Source organism: Urocitellus parryii, unplaced genomic scaffold (assembly GCF_045843805.1).
Source record: "Urocitellus parryii isolate mUroPar1 unplaced genomic scaffold, mUroPar1.hap1 Scaffold_70, whole genome shotgun sequence".
Taxonomy (NCBI): domain Eukaryota; kingdom Metazoa; phylum Chordata; class Mammalia; order Rodentia; family Sciuridae; genus Urocitellus; species Urocitellus parryii.
Window position 1 is genome coordinate 409,672 of NW_027554136.1, and position 18,511 is coordinate 428,182.

An 18,511-nucleotide genomic window follows, 5' to 3' on the forward strand; every position below is an offset into this window, starting at 1 on the left:
TACCTGTGAAATATTAGAAAATTCAGAGATCATCAAACCTAAATATGCTCATTGGACATAGTCAAACTCAAAAGCACAGCAGAGGATACAGCCCTGTTAAGATAGCAGGTATCGGCTATGTATTTAACTTGACTTTGGGAAACTTTCCTAGGTGAATATTGACTAGATCGCCCCGACTAAGATCATTTTCATCCTGTGTGGATGTCCCTGCTAATCCCAATATGATGTGTCTTTACATAACATCTCTGGGGGTTCTTATATGCTTCGGGTATTTCATTCAGTTATTTCGTTCTTTCTAAATTCAACCTGGTAAATTTTTAGGAGATTGCCTCCATGAATCCTAATTTGGTGCCAGTGATGGTAGCACATGTCTGTAATCACAGAAATTTGAGAGGCTGAGACATGAGGATGATGAGTTCAAAATGAGCCTCAACAATGGTGAGGCACTAAGCAACTCAATGACAGCCTGCCTCTAAATAAAATACTAAATAGGGCTGAGGATGTGGCTCGGTAGTCGAGTGCCTCTGATTTCAATCCCCAGTCAAAAAAATAATCTACTTTTGTTGTTATAAGTCAGTGTGTCTCCAAAATCCAAAGGTAAGATCTAGAGTGGGAGATATAGTTAGTTAACTCTTCTAATAAAGTGCTTATAGTTGATAATATATGAAGTACTATTCATTTCTTTGGGGAAAAAAGACATCACAACAGAGTAAAACACAGAAGAGAAGTTTCAAAAATATTCCAAAGAAGAGAAAATATTAAAATGAAAAGTAAATACATAAATGAATAAATATGTGAGTATAAAGCTATACTATTTAAAGAAGTTAAAATTCAAGCCAAGAGAATATTATATATTTACCAAACTGTAAAAAAATACACATACACAAAAAGAGACTAATGGTCACAGAGAAGTTAAGTGACAAAAATTGTCAAATTTGCTGTGCTAAGGTCAAAGTTAGAGCAATGTTGCAACATGGTGTGATGTTATCCATTGAGGCTTACACAATGAACACTTAATTCTACCTGTAGACAGAACAGAAGAGAAAAATATATATATATTCTATGAGAATGCTCTAACTTGCCCCTAAAACTGCCACATTTACCAACTGAAAAATTTTCTCCATCTACCACCACATCCTACAGTGGAAGACATTTGGTCAGTACACTGAGGCTCACTTTTCACACCAGTCCAAACATGGCCCAAACATCACATAGAGGAGACCAGATGGCAATGGTCTATGTAGTGAAAATGATCTGAAGAATAGAAAGGAAATTGAAAGAAAGTCAAGCTAAAGAGAGAAAAATATAGAAGTGGAAGAGAAGGATTATAAGGGGGGCTTTCCTATTAATGAGTAAAGAGGGAATAAATTTCTTTAAAATGTTTTAACAGTATTAGATGAAAAAATAAAGTAGTCATTACAGTTGGGGATTATGAAGGGTAGTAAGAGGAATAGGACATAAAGAGGTTGTCAGGGCATCACTGGTGTTCTATTTCTTGATGTAGGCAATAGTACATAGTATTCATCATTTGTGGTAATTCAAGTGGTAATTCAAGAATGTATATAATTTAAATATCCTTTTCTGAATGAGCTCAATAAAATCAAATTTTATTGATTTGCACCACATTAAAAACTACTGACAAAGATGTGGAATGAATTAATTATCATGTAGGAAAGATGGAGTTTTAGTTTTTGCTATCCACATGTGCAAACTGTTTTTCTATTGAAGATACCTGATACACTTCCACAAGCAACAGACTAAAATATAGCACATTTATAGATATGTGTACAGCAGTATTTTTCCAAAAAGTTTAAAGATAACATCTTAATTAAAGAGGAAGTACATTTAGAAAGAGATAAATAATAAACTGTGGAAAATAATGGTTTCTAGATGAAGAAACAAAATTTTTATCACATTAAATCCAGAAGGGGGGGACTATAAAACACCAAGTATGGCTTGAGTTGTGGCTCAGAGGCAGAGTGCTTGCCTTGTACATGTGTGGTACTGGATTTGATCCTCAGAACTACATCAAAATAAATAAATAAAATAAAGATATTGTGTTTCAAAAATAACACCATATAAGTTTTTTAATGTCATATGAATGTCATATTTCATAGGAAACATATTTACATAGAAAATATGTGAAATTTGAGAATATAAAAATGCATAGAATCTAATAAAACTCTCATTTAAACACCATGTGTGTAGATGACAAAACTCATCATTATAAAGATGACCATTACCCCCAAATTAATTTATAATAATACTAATAATACCCTACCAAAATTTCAAAATGCTTTACTTCTAATTAAAGAAGAGACAAAAGAAAGAAATTCTAAATTTCTTCAGAACTCTGCTCATAAAAGAAAAAGTAGCAGCTCTCATGTGCAAATCTTTCAAGATCACAAAGAGGTGGCTTCATATTAATGTGTGAGTATTTCCTTAGGCTAAAATACACAACAGGAGTGAAGAAAAAGGGGTAAAAATCAAAGGTTCATGTTTATTTCTAGAATAGATTCTTAAAAACTTGAATCAGAAATTTAGTTCACCAGCAAAGTTTAAGGCCTTCTAAAGATGTGTACAGCTCTTAGAATGGCTACACTGAGGACTTAGGGTTATGACTCACAGTTCTAGTCCTTTTCTAGGAGGCATGAGACACTGGGTTAAATGCTCAGCATCACAAAAAATAAAATAAAATCAAGGTATTGTATACAATTGCAACTCAAAAAATAAATGTCAAAGAAAAACAAGAGTGGTTACTATCAAAAAGTTGAATGATAACTAATATTCCAATTATATGGTTATGGAAGAAAAAATAAACACTTTCACACTGAACTAGAATATAAATTTAATAACTCGCATTTTTAAAAAAATCATGAGGGCTCTTTAAAAGCTAACAGTAAAAATAATTCTGGTTGTATTTTCACTGGAACTGGAATCAACATGTCAAATAATGGCTAAATTGTAATCTTCATTGTAGCAGTATTCACAAAAGCCAAAACACAGGGCGGGGAGAAACTTAAGTGCATTTTTAGATTAAGGATACACCAGGAGATTCAGAAGATTCTTTCTAGCCATGATGCACTCAGGCTGTTTTGAAACTTACACCTCTCTCTCTAACAGAATAGGACCCAAGTACTGAGTCTGACCTTGAACTTGTGCCTTAGAGATCTTACATGTATCAGGTGTGAGATACTAATATCTGGCTGTTTTGAAACACAGGACCAGAAAAAAAAATCAGAGAGGGCATGATATCCCCATGACATAAACTCCACAAGAAGGACTCTCAGCACAAAGACATTCTGACAAGGTGTCTGTCCTGGAAAAGACAAAGAAAGAACACACATATACAAATTTTTATGAAAATCTAATGATTCTCCTCTACTCATATGAAATGCTCAGAAACAAAAAAACGAATGTTTTGCTTTTTATTTTTCTGTGGTTCTGAAGATTTAACAAAGGGGCATGTTAAATCTGAGCTATATCCCCAGCCCTTGTTTTAAAAATGTGAGATAAGTCTACCTAACTTGCCTGCAGTCTACCTAAATTCTTGAAGTTGACCATAAAATTGCAATCTTCCTGCCTTTTCCACCTGAGTCTCTGGGAGTACAGATATGTGGCACTGAACCCAGACAGAAAACAAATCCTATAAAAAGGTCCATCCAATTCTTCGTAAAAATTAAAAAATACTGTGCCCATTAGAACTGTAGTATGATTTAAAAAAAAGTGAGTACTGTTGGGCGGAGATGTTGTCATTAGGAATCTGGACAGGAAGATGAAATTTATGAATTTACTGACAGATTTAGAATATTCAAGGGGAACCATGCAGAATGACACACACCTTTAATTACTGCAACTCTGGAGAATAAATCACAAGTTCAATGCCAGTCACAGCATCTGTCTAAAAATAAAATGAAAATTACCAAGGATGTAGCTAAGTGATATAGGATCTCTGGATTTAATCTACAGTACCACTACCCTCACAAAAAAGAAAGACTGGCAAGATTGAGAAGAAAGAATACCTGATCCTACAGATCACTACCACACTCATGCAAGAAGACAACACATGGAGTTTTGATTCTGGTGACTCTGCTCACTCCAGCACACAATCTTGAAAGGTGCTAAAATGCTGCACTTTCAGAAAGAAGTTCAGGTTAAGTATGGAAGATACTCTGCAGGAATAGGACAGGACTCCCAAAGTCCCCATCACTGACACATGCCCAAAATTACTGGCCACTAAAGACTCAGAGATAACCTAACCTAGATGAAGACCATGGCCTGCAGACTCTAGAGACTACCCCAGGGGTACCAGTCCACAGTTGCCAATTCCTACGAGAGTACAGCCAATTTCATGAAGCCTTGCCCACCAGTGTCAGGGTACCAGAGCACACCCACCACTTACTAGTTTTGAGGGGCCCAATGTTCTGTCAGTAAATATTCCAGCACATGAACAAGGGAAAAAATCAGATCCACTGAACATAAAGAGGAATCTTAGGAAGGGAAAAAAATGCTGGCATTCTCTAGAGAAAAAAAGCCACATCAGATGGCCAAAGCCTGCCTCTCATCATTGGCCATGTGCTATATTTGATATAGCACACCTAAGAGGACAGCACTTATATTTTCACTCTCTCAGGCTAATCCTAGTGAGTTTTCTGTTTTAGTGACATGTCATCAAATGCTGAAAAGAATGAGGTTAGATGGACAAATTCTTGGTTGCAGGTTTTTTTTTTTTTTTTTCAGTTGCTGGGAACTGAAATAAATAGCCTCAGGCTGCAACTGGCTTAAGTTAAGGTTTCCTGGTAGTAGTGAGACCCAACTTACCCAAAAGAACATTTGCATTTAACCTCGCACATAAGGACTTTTTAATCTGTGTTTATATAAATCTGTATATTATTTGGGATGGAAATAATAAAAATAACAATAATGAAAAATTTTATTTAACTTTCTTGCTTTCTCTTCTTCTGAAGAAACATTGAAAATTTAACTGGGATGCAATCCTTTAAGGCAGTAAGCACAGTGATAAGAATACATCAGACACAAATGTAGTCATTTTTTTACTATTCACAAAATAAATAAATAGTAAAAAATTGATTTTAATGGCATAAATATTTTAATATGGGAATATTACAATTATGTGACAAATAAAATATTATTTTAAAAGTATATGCATTGTTGAAACTGTGCTCTCAAAACCAATATGTCAAGCCCCCAGAATATCACAGCTCATAAAACCACATTCTGGATTTCAGAGCTATAAATTTTCTGACCTCAAAAAAAATAAAGGTCCTGACGGCTTCTCTTTTATTCTAGGTGCGGGATGTAATTTTTTTTTTTTTTTTTTTTTACCAAAACAGCATATTTCTGTACTGTCAGGATTTTAACTTGTCTGGAGTTGGTGGGACACTTCTTAGAGAAGATTTGGCAGGGGGAAAAAAAGACTTTCAATTTCTGTATATAGGGTGGAATAGAATAACCATTTTTTTTTTACGTATAAAAAATTCGGTCCACGAGTCAAGTCCTGTCCATTTATCAGGAGTAGCATCTCTGTAGAACTCTGAGTACCTTCCAGAAAAGGCCTTGCTCAAATAGTTCACTTCTCAGTTGAATAGATGTCATCTTTCCCAGAACATAGGGGAGGTGCAGCTGTAACCTCAGGCATGACATTCACTGTTTAAAAAGGAGAAAACTGGTGATACAAGTTTTAACCAACACACCTGTGGTTCCATTACAGAACACACAGACTGAGCCTGGCTACTGTGAGGGAAAGAAGAGAAGATTTTTTTTTTAAGGTGTAGATTTTGTGTCTGTCATGATGGGGGCACATCTTTAGCTTGGCCTACAGGACACACTGCTCCACAAGCAAGTGCCATACAGTTCAGAAGCTGTTGAGGACCCCTTAGCTGTTGTTAGGTACTGTCTTTCTGGGAGGAGTTCACTGACCCAGGGAAAAATCAGTGCTCCTAGGGTACTGGGAGGCAGAACCCAGTACTGCCCTGAAGTAGTATTTTAGTCAATTGAGGCAGCCTGGAGAGTTGTGGTTTTTCCTTTAGTGAGTATGTTCACCTGTTGGAAGTGTGACTACATGCCATGTGTCAGAGGCACTGTGAGGAAGGCTCTTTAGCTCCCAAACAGTAACTTCCTGGAGAGAACAAAGTGTCCTCTTGTTTGCACTTTCCTGTAGTCACAAGATCCACTTTGCTTTATCCTTTTGGGAAGCAGAACACACTGTTTTTAGTTTGTTTGTTTTTTTAAAGACTTTTCTGTTGCCTAGAGGTGACATTTCATACAGTTTAAATAAATACCTTGGGGGCTGGGGATGTGGCTCAAGCGGTAGCACGCTCGCCTGCCATGCGTGCGTCCCGGGTTCGATCCTCAGCACCACATACCAACAAAGATGTTGTGTCCGCCGAGAACTAAAAAATAAATATTAAAAATTCTCTCTCTCTCTCTCTCTCTCTCTCTCTCTCTCTCTCTCTCTCTCTCTCCTCTCTCACTCTCTCTTTAAAAAAAAAAAAAAAAATAAAAATAAATAAATAAATAAATACCTTGAAAATTGCACACTTTTATACTCACACGTTTGATGATCAATAAATACCAAACTGGGTATTTCGAGCTTCAGGAGACTTGGTTACATTCATTATGGTGTTAACTGATTAGATCTCAAGATTTGAGCAGCGTGTGATTTTTAGTTAACATGGGGTGACACAGCATACAGTATCCTTTGAAAAATATCTGTGAAGTTTTATTTCTGATTAAAAAGGAGTCACCTAGATGTGTTTTCCCTCTAATTTTTAGATGTCTCAAACGATTAGTCTTACTCTGAAGTTTCTGTGAGAATGTTTATACAGTTTATATTCTTGGCAGTGATTCTGCAAGGCAGGAGTATATCTGATACAATAACATTTCTTGTATTTTCGTGGCGTTTACACCCTCTAAGTCCATCATGTCTGGAAAATGCTTTGAGCTAGTTTAAAAGCTCATGAACCAGATTTTACTGCAGCCAGTTCAAACAATTTCAGCCTGTGGGTTTGAGATAGTAGGAGACCTGGGGCTTTATGGGACCTCCCTCCCCCCCAAATAGTGCATCTAATTTGGGAGTTGCTTCTAAACCTAGCATAAAGGAAGTCAAACTTTTCAATAGTGAATGTGAATGTACTGTGAATAGAAAGAATAGAGCTGGTTGAGGGGAACATAGTTTCCTTCATAGGGCCTGAAGAAAATTTATTCAGTGCAGTCACTTATAGTAGGGGAGCCACAACTGAGTCTCCCAATCCCATCACATAGGTGAAATTGGCATAGTTCAACCGGCACATTCATAAATAGCACCAGGCACTGCCAAGCCTTATTCCAGGTTCCCAGAACCTTAGAAGATGCTGAACTTCTTAGAACTCAGATATTTGATTTCTTTGAAATTATTTTGGGGAGCATGGCTTCAGGAGATCTTTAAATACATTTGACCTTAGACTCTTACCTGTGGCGGAAATTTAAGCACCATATTTAGTCACAGAATGTTGTTGGCTTAAACGTTCTGATAACTGAATTAGGGCCTATTGGAATTGTGAGTGGGGAGGCAGGGAGGTCCTGGAGGCAGAACAAACCTCCGTTCTTGTTCTTTGTTGAGGGAAGAGGACCTGAATTCAGAAGCAAGAGCATCACTCTAGTATGCTGATTTCAATTCTTTTGGAGAAGTTAAAGAGAAAAAAGGAATTTTTTTCTACTTCCCATCCTGTTTATGCAAATTAGATGACTAAATCCTTCCAGAACTTAAACTAAGATTTATTTTCTTTCTTTCTTTCTTTCTTTCTTTCTTTCTTTCTTTCTTTCTTTCTTTCTTTCTTTCTTTCTTTCTCTTCCTTCCTTCCTTCCTTCCTTCCTTCCTTCCTTCCTTCCTTCCTTCCCCCCATCTCTCTCTCTCTCTCTCTCTCTCTCTCTCTCTCTCTCTCTCTCTCTCTCAGTACACAGCTTGTCTAGATGGTCCTTAGGCATTCACTTCTGTCTTTTTATCTCCTTGCCTTCATATCACATAATCAAGCTCAACAGACCTTGAACATGTGATTTTGAGTGTTTTTTTTTAATAGGGAGTGATTTATGTGTTTGTTTTGTGGGGCTGGGGCTGGAACCCACAGCCTCTCACATGCGAATAAGCACAGGCTCCTCCAAGGAGCTGCACCCCCAGCTCTCAGACTATTTTAAGCCCCAGACATGGCAGAGAAAATCCTGGAAGGTGCAAGAGCCCTCAAAGTTTAAGACAAATTAACTCGAGCTCAGAATCTATTTTTTTTTCTTTTCTCCAGCAAGTGTAGAATGTGGGCCTTCCTCTCCTCTTAGCAGTGGTGATCTGTGGCTAGTTCCCTTAGCAGGGTTTTTTTTGTTTTGTTTTTGTTTTTGTTTTTTTGTTTTTTGAGTCAGCAGAGGTCTCTGGTAAATAGCACCTGGACTGGTGTGAGTGTCTGGCACACTAGCTCCCAGTGCTTGCAAAACCGTATACACACCCAGAAGAGCATGCTGCTTCCAGGAAGTGGATTGTTGATGGAACTGAGTGATGGATGCAGAGGCTTGCTGCCCCATGGGGCGGGTGCTCCTCCTTGTTTGGAGGAGAGGAGACACAGAAAGCTAACCAAAATAAGTGTTCTGTAGCCATTAAGGGCTTCCTTATGCAAAACACCTCTGATTGGCTTCTCAGATTGAGTGCCTGTGTATAGGACATGAGTAGTTTGGCTCCATTGAAGGGCTGTGCTTTGCCTAGGAGAAAAATTAGGCACTCTGATGTGGAGACGTTTGGATTTCTTCACATCTCCATTGGAAACAGCACTTATAAATGACTAAGTCATACTGTGTTCTGCACTGTCCTAAAGACTAGCCAACCTGAAATCTTATTGAGTTGTGGGTCTCTGGTAGTACTTGGTTGAATATGAAAATTTTTTATTGTTTTTGTTGTTTTTTTGATACTAAGTATTAAACTCAAGGGCACATAATCACTGAGCCCCATCCTCAGCTCGTTTTTATATTTTATTTAGAGTCAGGGTCTCACTGAGTTGCTTAGGGCCTCTCTCAGTTGATGAGGCTGGCTTTGAACTCTTGATCCTCTTGCCTCAGCCTCCTGAGCTACTGGGATTATAGGCATGCGTCACTGCACCTAGTGAGCGTGAAATCTTGTAAGTTTCTTAACTGGGGGGAGGGATGAAAGCTGTTGACCTAAAAGGAAAAAAACGTAACTTTCTAAAGCTACAAGGGCAGGAATGTGGTAAAATGGAAAAATAGCATGTGGCTGAGTTTCAGAACACCTTGAGGTTTTTCTGCTGCTGATTGCCAGTGGGATCTTGGGCTGGTCCCTTAATTTCCTATCTGTTAAGGGAAGTTTGACTTTCATCTCTACCTGCAGTGCCCAGAAACTTGGGTTGTGTGATGGCAGTATTTGCAGTGCTGCTGAGCTCTGTGTTTACTGCAGGGGACTTAAGTGTAAGGGAAGGACACCTATGGTTGCTGTGCTTTGTGTGTAAAAGCACACAAAAACATATTCAGGTTTATGATTCTGTCCTGATTGAAACAAAGAGGGAAAAACATCACAGGATGGTAAGACTTGGTAAATTGGTCGGTGTTTAGTATACTTAATTAAAAAGTACTCTTTTGGGGGCAATAATGGGGATCAATACTAGGGTTACTTTACTACTGAGCTACATCTTCAATCTTTTATTCTTTTTTTTTAAATTTTGAGACAAGCTTTCACTAAATTGCCCAAACTGGCCTTGTATTTGTGAACCTCCTCAGGCTCTCAAGTTGCTGGGATTACAGGCCACTTCACCCACCTTTAAAAATGTTCTGGATCCCAGGGGCCTGGAGGCTGAGACAGGAGGGCTGTGAGTTCAAAGCCAGCCTCAGCATCTTATCAAAGTCCTAAGCAACTCAGTGAAACCCTGTCTCTAAATAAAATATAAAAAGGACTGAGGATATAGCTCAGTAGTTAAGCACCCCTGGGTTCAATCTCTAGCACAAAATAAAATAAAATAAAATGATGTTCACATGTTTGATACCTCTGAGTGGAATCTTTAGATTGAAACCTCAGGCAGCAAAGAGCAAGAGGGTGTGTGGTAGGAGCCTCAGTGAGGGACCCTTGCATAGACGTTTAGGTGTTGTTGAGGAAAAGCAAATATCCCACAAAGAAAGCACAGGTTGAGCATTCTTAATCTGAAATCCAAAATAGTCCAGAATCTGAAATTTTTGAGTCCTGGCATGACACCATGAGTGGAAAATTCCATACTGTGAAACTTTGTTTTCCTTCACACAGACGTATTTTAAAATGGTCTATAAAATTACCTCCAGGTCATGTGAATCATAGGTGGATTCATGTATAAACTTGGGTCTCATCGCCATGCATACATTCTAAAACTCGAAAAACTCTGTAATCTGAAACACTTTTGGGCCCAAGCATTTTGGATAAAGGGTGCTCAAGCTTGCTTGCTTTTACCTTTAGGCCCAAAGAAAACATTGACTAATTCCAAGCAAGGGGCATGGCAGGTTTCAGAGGAGAACTCAAGTGCACCTTTCAGGGTGGAAACTCAGCAGCCTAGTATGCAGAGCCCAGTGGTTTCCTTCTGCAATTTTGAATCTCATTCTCCTCCTTTTATTGATCCAGTTCAGACAGAATTTTCCAGTCTCCCTAGATGTGTCTGGGTTGCTTCTTCATCCAGTGCCAATTTTGAAAAATTTGTTTCTTGTAGTAATTAGACTCCTTCAAGATTTACTTACCATGAAGAATCTAGAAGCTTTTATTTTTTATGCCCTGAATATCTACATTTCTTCCACATGGAATTTGTTACTGTGTTCAGTGGAAATTCTTGAGCTTTTCTCTTTTTTCATTTTCTTTTTGGGGGGGATAATGGGGATTGAACACAGCATTGCTCTTCCACAAGCCACATCCCCAGCCCCTTTTTATTTGGAGATAGGGTCTCTCTCAGGGCCTTGCTAAATTGCTGAGGCTGGCTCTGAACTTCTGATCCTCCTACCTCAGCCTCCTGAGTGTTCACTCATTCATTATCATGTAAATTTTCCCAAGTTGAAACTCACTTTTGACTTTTTCTGTTTTTTTTCCCCCTTTAGAACACATCCTTATAATTTGGAGCTTTGTTTGGGGGTGCAGCTAAAAAGCAGTGAAATTAGAGGCACAGTTAGTGGTTTGGAACTTCTTGACAAAAAGTTGAACAGGACTTAGACTACTTAAGGACTAAAGGAAACAGTCCAAAAAATTATGTTTTCAAAAAAGCTTTTTCCCTGTAAGCCCCTAAGATGACGTTTTTTCCAGTGTGATTTTGAGGATCAAAATAGGCCAAGTGATCTTCCTACCCTTCCAGGAGCCTAGTATGTCACTGTCAATCATTCTGTTTCTCCCGGGACTTCCTTCTGGTCCCTGCGCGAGAAGCCATGGCTTGTGGTTTGTCTGATTCTGTACGTCAGAGAGACTATTTGACCTAAAACAAAAATTGTGGATGATTCCCCCCTCCTTTCTCCTTTTTTCTGCCTGAGAACCACTTCAAAGTATCAGATGTGTTGGTGCCAGACACTGGGCAGTTATTGTTAAAAGAATTTGGAAATATAATTGAAAGCAAACTTTGGTGGAGCAAAAAAGCAGATCAAGGCGAGTTCTTACCTTGAGGGAGAGAAGGGAATTCCAAATTTTTCCTCTATTTGGAGCTGATGTCTCAGAACACTTGTTCTGTGAGATGAATCATCTGTGAATTCTACATCTGGGAGTTATATATTGGGAAATGGCATTCCTTTTAAATGTAGAAGAATCACAAAAGTTTAAAGTTACAGTATAGTTGGAAAATTCTAGTCAGAGTTTTTTTTTTTTAAATAGCATGGAGGTGAAATTGGCAGAGTGATTGGATATGAGAGTTTAATGCCTAAACTAGACATGTCTATATATGGAAAGCAATATGATCACTACACTTATTTCTTGATATTCCTCCCTTTTGTTTTGAGACAGATGACATTTAAAAAAAAAGTCATCAGCATCAGCTAATCAGAATCAATACTTAAAGCAAATGTGACTTGAGAGTCCGAATTGAAGCATTTGTTTTGAGCTTTTCGAATAATTTCAGGCCCTGCTCACTAGTGAATAGCCCAGAGCAATGATTCAGGATCTACAGGGGGATAACACTGTGTGTTCATCCTGTTTGAACTCCTGCATCCTAGGTGTCTGGTTGTGAGAGGTGTGGGGGAAGGGATGGAGCAGCCACGTTGTTATGGGGCTCAATGATAAGAGTGGTGGCCTCTGGACAAAGTTGGGCAATGTATTTAGTTTCCCCTCTGTAAGATGAGGATAATTAGTGGGTGCCTACCTCACTACACTTGTTATGAAGACAGAAGTGAAGTAATGTAGGATTTGTAGGACAAGGCAGAAACTTGAGGAAATGTTAGAATTAAAATGACAGCAGTAATAGCAATTTACATTCTTTTGCCAGCAGGATCCATTGTCATTAACTAATTGAATCATCATCTTAAGCCTATGAGACATTACTTCCATCATTTTTTAAAAAAAAAATATTTTTAGTTGTAGGGGGACATGTTACCTTTATTTTATTTATTTATTTTTATATGATGCTGAGGATCGACCCCAGGGCCTCACATGTGCTAGGCAAGTGCTGTACCAGTGTACCACAGCCCCAGCCCTTTTTAAAATATTTTAATTAGAGAAAGGGTCTCACTGAGTTGCTTAGGGGCCTCACTAAGTTGCTGAGACTGGCTTTGAAATCATGGTCCTCCTGCCTCAGCCTCCCGAGCTGCTGGGATTACAAGAGTGTGCCCACCTCATCTGGCTCACCTCTGACTTATACATATGAGGTCCAGGTGGTTGAATGACTTGTTGGGATTCAAACCTCTGTCTACAAGACAGTATCTAGAAAGAATACTGTTCTTCTTGCACTTACTCCCTTTCAAGTTTGTAAATCCCTTACAGCCAGTCATGGGTCCTATAACTCTTGGGTGACTTAAAGCACCTAGCACAGTTCTGGCCATATAGCTGGTGCTCTATAAATGGCATCTCGAATGTGATTATGAAGAGCATGCTTCTTCTCTAGGTGAGTGTGTGTGTGTTTGGATCCATTTTTGGTTTTCCTCTTTGTTGAAGGGGGTTGGTGGCATGTACATATGTCTTGCCATCTGTTGTTTATTGTTTCTGTTATTTGTGGTTTGTGTCCCTGCTCCATGTTTCTTTGGTTTCTGGAGCAACTTCGAATATTATATGCTGGGGAATCAAAAAAAGAGTAAACTATTTATAAATAATAAAGAATCCTTGGGTTTGGAAAGTGTTTTTCTCAAATGCGTGTATATTTGGTGACTTTATTGTAATCTCACTGAGGCATCATCGTTAGATAGTTTGCAATCTGAGGCACATCTCAAAGACAGGTGAGTCCTTGTCCAGCTTTATGTGACCAGCTCACAAAGAGCCTTGGTGATAAGGCCCTGGTGTTAAAGCTGACCCAGGTGGTATATTTTTAACTCAAGAACATATAAACAGTTTAGCCTACCAATGGAGTTTATACTCTGCCTGAAATCCTTGGCATGCTCTGGGCTGGGTGTACATGTGGTCTTGGGAGAATGCTGTGGCCAACCGCTGCCTCCCACCATTCATTTAAAACAGGGGAGGGGGGTGTGCAGCAGAGAGAGGGAAGGAAGGGGAGATTGTCAATGATTTTGTTGATCAGTTTTATGTTAAACTTTCATTTTATATGCCTTTTCTGCGTCAGGTTATGCAGACTTTAGTGGGGAGTAGAGGACCTCTTGTCTCACTTCATTTCTGGCCACAGGGGGCCTTTGCAGAGTTACAGACTAGAACCTGCGAATCCAGCTGTTGGCCATCCACTGGCCTCTCCAGGTTTTGTAGCTCCTTTCTATGGGATTCCACTTGCCTCTGCAACCCTGTGAGTCTTGTCCTAAGCTCCCTTACAGCTGGGTGTGTTGGCACACGCCTGTAATCCCAGCAGCTTGGGAGGCTGAGGCTGGAGATCCTGGGTTCTAAGCTAGCCTCAGCAACTCAGCAAGACCCTGTCTGTAAACAAAATATAAAAAAGGGCTGGGGATGGGACTGAGTGGTTGAGTGTTCCTGGGTGTAATTCCGGGTACAAAAAAAAAAAAATAAAAACCACTTCTTAACACTGTGAGAGTCCCATGAAACTTACATGCAGTTCCTTCTGTCTGGAGAAAGCTGATCCACATTTGCCTTACATCTTCCCCCAGAAACCATGGCTGACATCCCATTTGACTTGACTGTCCACCTGGGGGATACTGCATTCCTTAATATATACATTTTAAGGGATTAGCCTGTAAGACCCTGAAGGCAGAGACTGGCTTTTTTTCTGATTCACTATTATTTTCCCAGAATCTAGTCTGAAGCCTGGGGCACATAAAATGTTCAACACAGGGCTGGTGATGTGGATCCATGGTGAAGAGCTTGCCTAGCACGTGTGAGACTCTGGGTTTGAGCCTCAGCACCACAGAAAAATAAATAAATAAAGGTCTGGTATCCCATTGACAACTCACAAAATGTTTTACAATGCTAGCACAGGTCTGGGGTTGTGGCTCAGCAGTAGAGCACTCACCTCACATGTGCAAGACCCTGGGTTCGATTCTCAGCACCACATAAAGATAAGAAACTGAAATAAAGGTATTGTGTCCAACTGCAACTAAAAACTAAATATTTTTTAAAAATGCTTAGCATAGATGCTAATATAGATAAGAATATGGGTATTTATTTTATATAGTCCTCAAAGTCCTATGGATATGCCTTTCCCAGACAAGTAGAATCATTTAGATCTCCCAGAGCTCATCAGTCAGTACGTTTTCTAGTTTCCTCTGCCTCTCATCCAAGATACAGGTGTGGAGGAATTTAGAAGGATGGAAAGAAGAACAGATAGCTAGAACTTACAGAAGATGGACAGGCCAGCTGTTTACCTGCCATGTTGATTGGCAGTCTTTTTAGCTCTTCTGAATTTTGCTAAGGTGACTTTGAAATTCCATGTCCAGGTATTGTCACTGAAATACCTTTCTCATGGATGCGGTGCCTGTGACCTGTCTCTCACAGGGGATCCCTAGTGGCTGGCCTTGGCAGGTGGGTCGGCCTTCACTGGTCTCCCCATGTTGGTGGTTTGGCCAGGGCGCCCACTGAACATTTCCCAACTGTTGACATGGTCTGTCCTCTGCCCCTTTGCTGGAGCTGGGGTGTGGAGTTGGCCATGGGGAGGGTTGCTTCTCACATAGACCAAGGCTGTCTAGACACTCTTCCCCTTGTGGTAATTCTGCTCAGTTTATGCTGAGCCCTCACCAGGCAGCTAGTTTTGGTTGCTGGGGCTCTTAGTGCCTTTGCTAAGACATCTGCATTGACAAGAATGATGACCAGGCCAAGGTAATTTTTTCTCACTCTTTTCTGCTGGCAGAGGGAACGACTGCTCTACTTGACCAGAGGTAGTTGTTCAGCGCTCAGGGTGGGTGACTGTGCCCTCAGTTGACAGAACCAAAGTACTGATTTATGGAAACCTCTGCAGCAGGAGGGTTCAGGGCAGATCAGCATGTAAAACTGGCCCCTCTTCTGTGGATCTCAGAGGTGAGGCACACGGCCTCTTCCTCCACAGCAGCAGGATCATTGCTGACCTGGATCAGTGTGGGTCCTCCCTGGGTAGTCGCCCAGAGAAGCTAAGGAAGAGCAGTTGGAGAGCTGGGCTCTGCCCCTTCTCAGATGTTGATTTTAATGATCATTGAGGTCTTGGGCTGTGGTTCTGCAGGGATGCCTTTGTACCTGGGGAGCTGAACTAGTTTCCAGGGTTGGGGTGGGAGGAAGTTTTGTGCTATGGACCCATTACTCCAGTTTGGAGATTTAGTTACTTTTATATGAGATGTTAAGTATTTATTGAATAAGGAGAAGACTACAACAGAAAAAAAAGACTCATTGATCTTATTAACTAGTGATAAGTATGTTCACTTTATTGTATAAATCTCTAGCAGTGGCTCTGGTTGAATACTTGTTCAAAGCTATAAGCAAACAAACAAGTAGTTTTGCAGTACTGGGGATTGAACCCAGGGGTGCTCTAGCACTGAACTACATCCCCAACCCTTTTTATTTTTTTATTTTTTTAGTTGTTGATAGAACTTTATTTATTTATATGTGGTGCTGAGACTCGAACCCAGTGTCTCACACATACTAGGCAAGTGCACTATCCCAGCCCCTTATTCTATTTATTTTGAGACAATGTCTTGCTAAGTAGCTAAGGCTTCCCTTAAATTTGTGATCCTCCTGCCCCAGCCTCCAAGTCACTGAGATGACAGGAGTGTGCCATCATGATGGGCTTGAAATTATATATTTTAAAGACTAAGTATCAGGAATATTTTCTCCAGGCTTAAATGTTTATAAAGGTATGGTTTAAGTCTTCTCTCTCTCTCTCTCTCTCTCTCTCTCTCTCTCTCTCTCTCTCTCTCATACCAGGAATTGAGCCAAGAGGCACATAACCACTGAGCCACATCCCTAGCCCTTTTTATTTTTTATTTTGAGACAAGGTCTCACTAAATTGCTGAGGCTGGTTTTGAACTTGTGATCTTCCTTCTTTAGCCTCTGAACCACTTGGATTTTAGGCATGTGCTGCTGCACCTGGCTGATTTAAGTTTTAATTAAAATTTCTCTGATATTGAGCATTTTAAGTTAGTTTTTCCCTAAAACTTTGTCAGATATCCTTATATGCATAATGTTTATGCATTTCTTTCCTTAGGTTAAGTTACCAAGTCCAGAGTGCTCTGGATATGCAAATTTTTCAGACTTCTGGTGTCACTTTCCTCCCCACCTAAAGGCAGTCAATTCACATGTGAACCTGTGCTTGCCTTTCTCACACCCTCACCAACATGTGATGCTGCTTTCTATTCTTGTAACCATGTACCTGTGTGGTGTATAAGGATTGCTTTGAGTTCATCTGCATTTCCGTGGCTGAAAACTTTTCACAGGTTACCACATGCATTCGTTTTGAGTTTCCTTCCTTTTTTGATGCTCTCTTTGATAAATGACTTTGATGTGGACTTTGAGCATGAGTAGGAGTCTGTACTTCTAGGACTAGGGCTGAGGTGTTCCTGGGCAAGTGCAGGTGTGATTCTGTGGAAAACTGCTTCCAGTGGGCATGGCCTATGTTTTTGACTCTTCATCCCATCCTGATTATGTGTTCTGGAGGAGAACATTGCAGTGGCTCTGGGGCTCTGGGGCTCTCCCAGGCTGCCTGAGCCGTTGCACAGCCGGCCTGGCTCCCGTGCCCTGGCTGCCCTGTCTGTGGCCCAGTGTGCCGGGTACCTACAGCTGGTAGGAATCAGAGCAGTTTAGTGTGGCTGAGAACCCTTCAGGAACAGCTTCCAGCAAATGGAAATTATTTTAAAACAAACTGATGTGGTTTTTCTGTCAAACTACTTGGAGCATAAACAATACTGGTCTGTAAGCTGCTTCCCTCCAACAGACAGACCCGTGTTTAGAGTGTTGCTTTCAGCAGAGTAAACATGGTCTCCAAAGCGAGTTGTCACTGTGTGTGTCTGACTCGAAAAGTAAAAGTAGCACAAGCGTGGAAAGGAAGTCTCACAGACAGTTCTGACATCAGAAGGTGGTGTTTCTCAGTCATTTATCTTTATGCCACCGAAATTACCACTTCCTGTCCAGGTTTGTTTTATTTATTTATTTACTTACTTACTTTTTGGTACTGGGGATTGAACCCAGTGACACTTAACCACTGAGCCCCAACCCCAGCCCTTTTTTTATATTTTATTTAGAGACAGGGTCTCCCTGAGTCGCTTAGGGCCTTGCCAAGTTGCTGAGGCTGGATTTTAATTTGCGACCCTCCTGCCTCAGCCTCCCGAGCTGCTGGGATGACAGGTGTGCACCATAGCATCTGGCACCTGTAAAGGTTTTAAAATCGAGAAGTCCTTTGGTGTTGAAAGGGATTAAAGTGAAAGAAATACCCAGTCAATGTCTATGGTGACAGAGTACCTGTCTACCTGTGCACACAAAGGTCTGGCCATTCATACCCATTTCAAGTCGCCTTAAATTTGAATGTGACATTAGCCAGGCACTGATTTCATTTTGCTCCTTTGCCATCTGGGGAAATCAAAAACATCTTGCTAAATATTTCACTGTGTGTGTGTGTGTATGTGTGTACATACACTGACACCCTCTAGACTGTGCATCTCTTGAGTTCTCTGCCGGGTTCAAGGTGGTTCTCCAACCCCCAGGGACAATATCAGCTTTATTAAATTGGCCACAGCCTCCCTAGAAGGCGAAACAATGCTTTTAAGGTCCTGATTATGTATTAATGAACAACCAGGCCAAGGGGCACTTGCCAAAAAAGCTACAAAGGGAGAAAGCCACCTGTATCAGAGTGAACTTTGCTCTTAGAGTGTGGACAATGTTGGGTGGAAGGGGTTTATTACACAAGAGGAGCAACTGGACTATTTGATGTGGGTTAGCATCCTGGCCCCATTAGGTTTGGGGATTTCC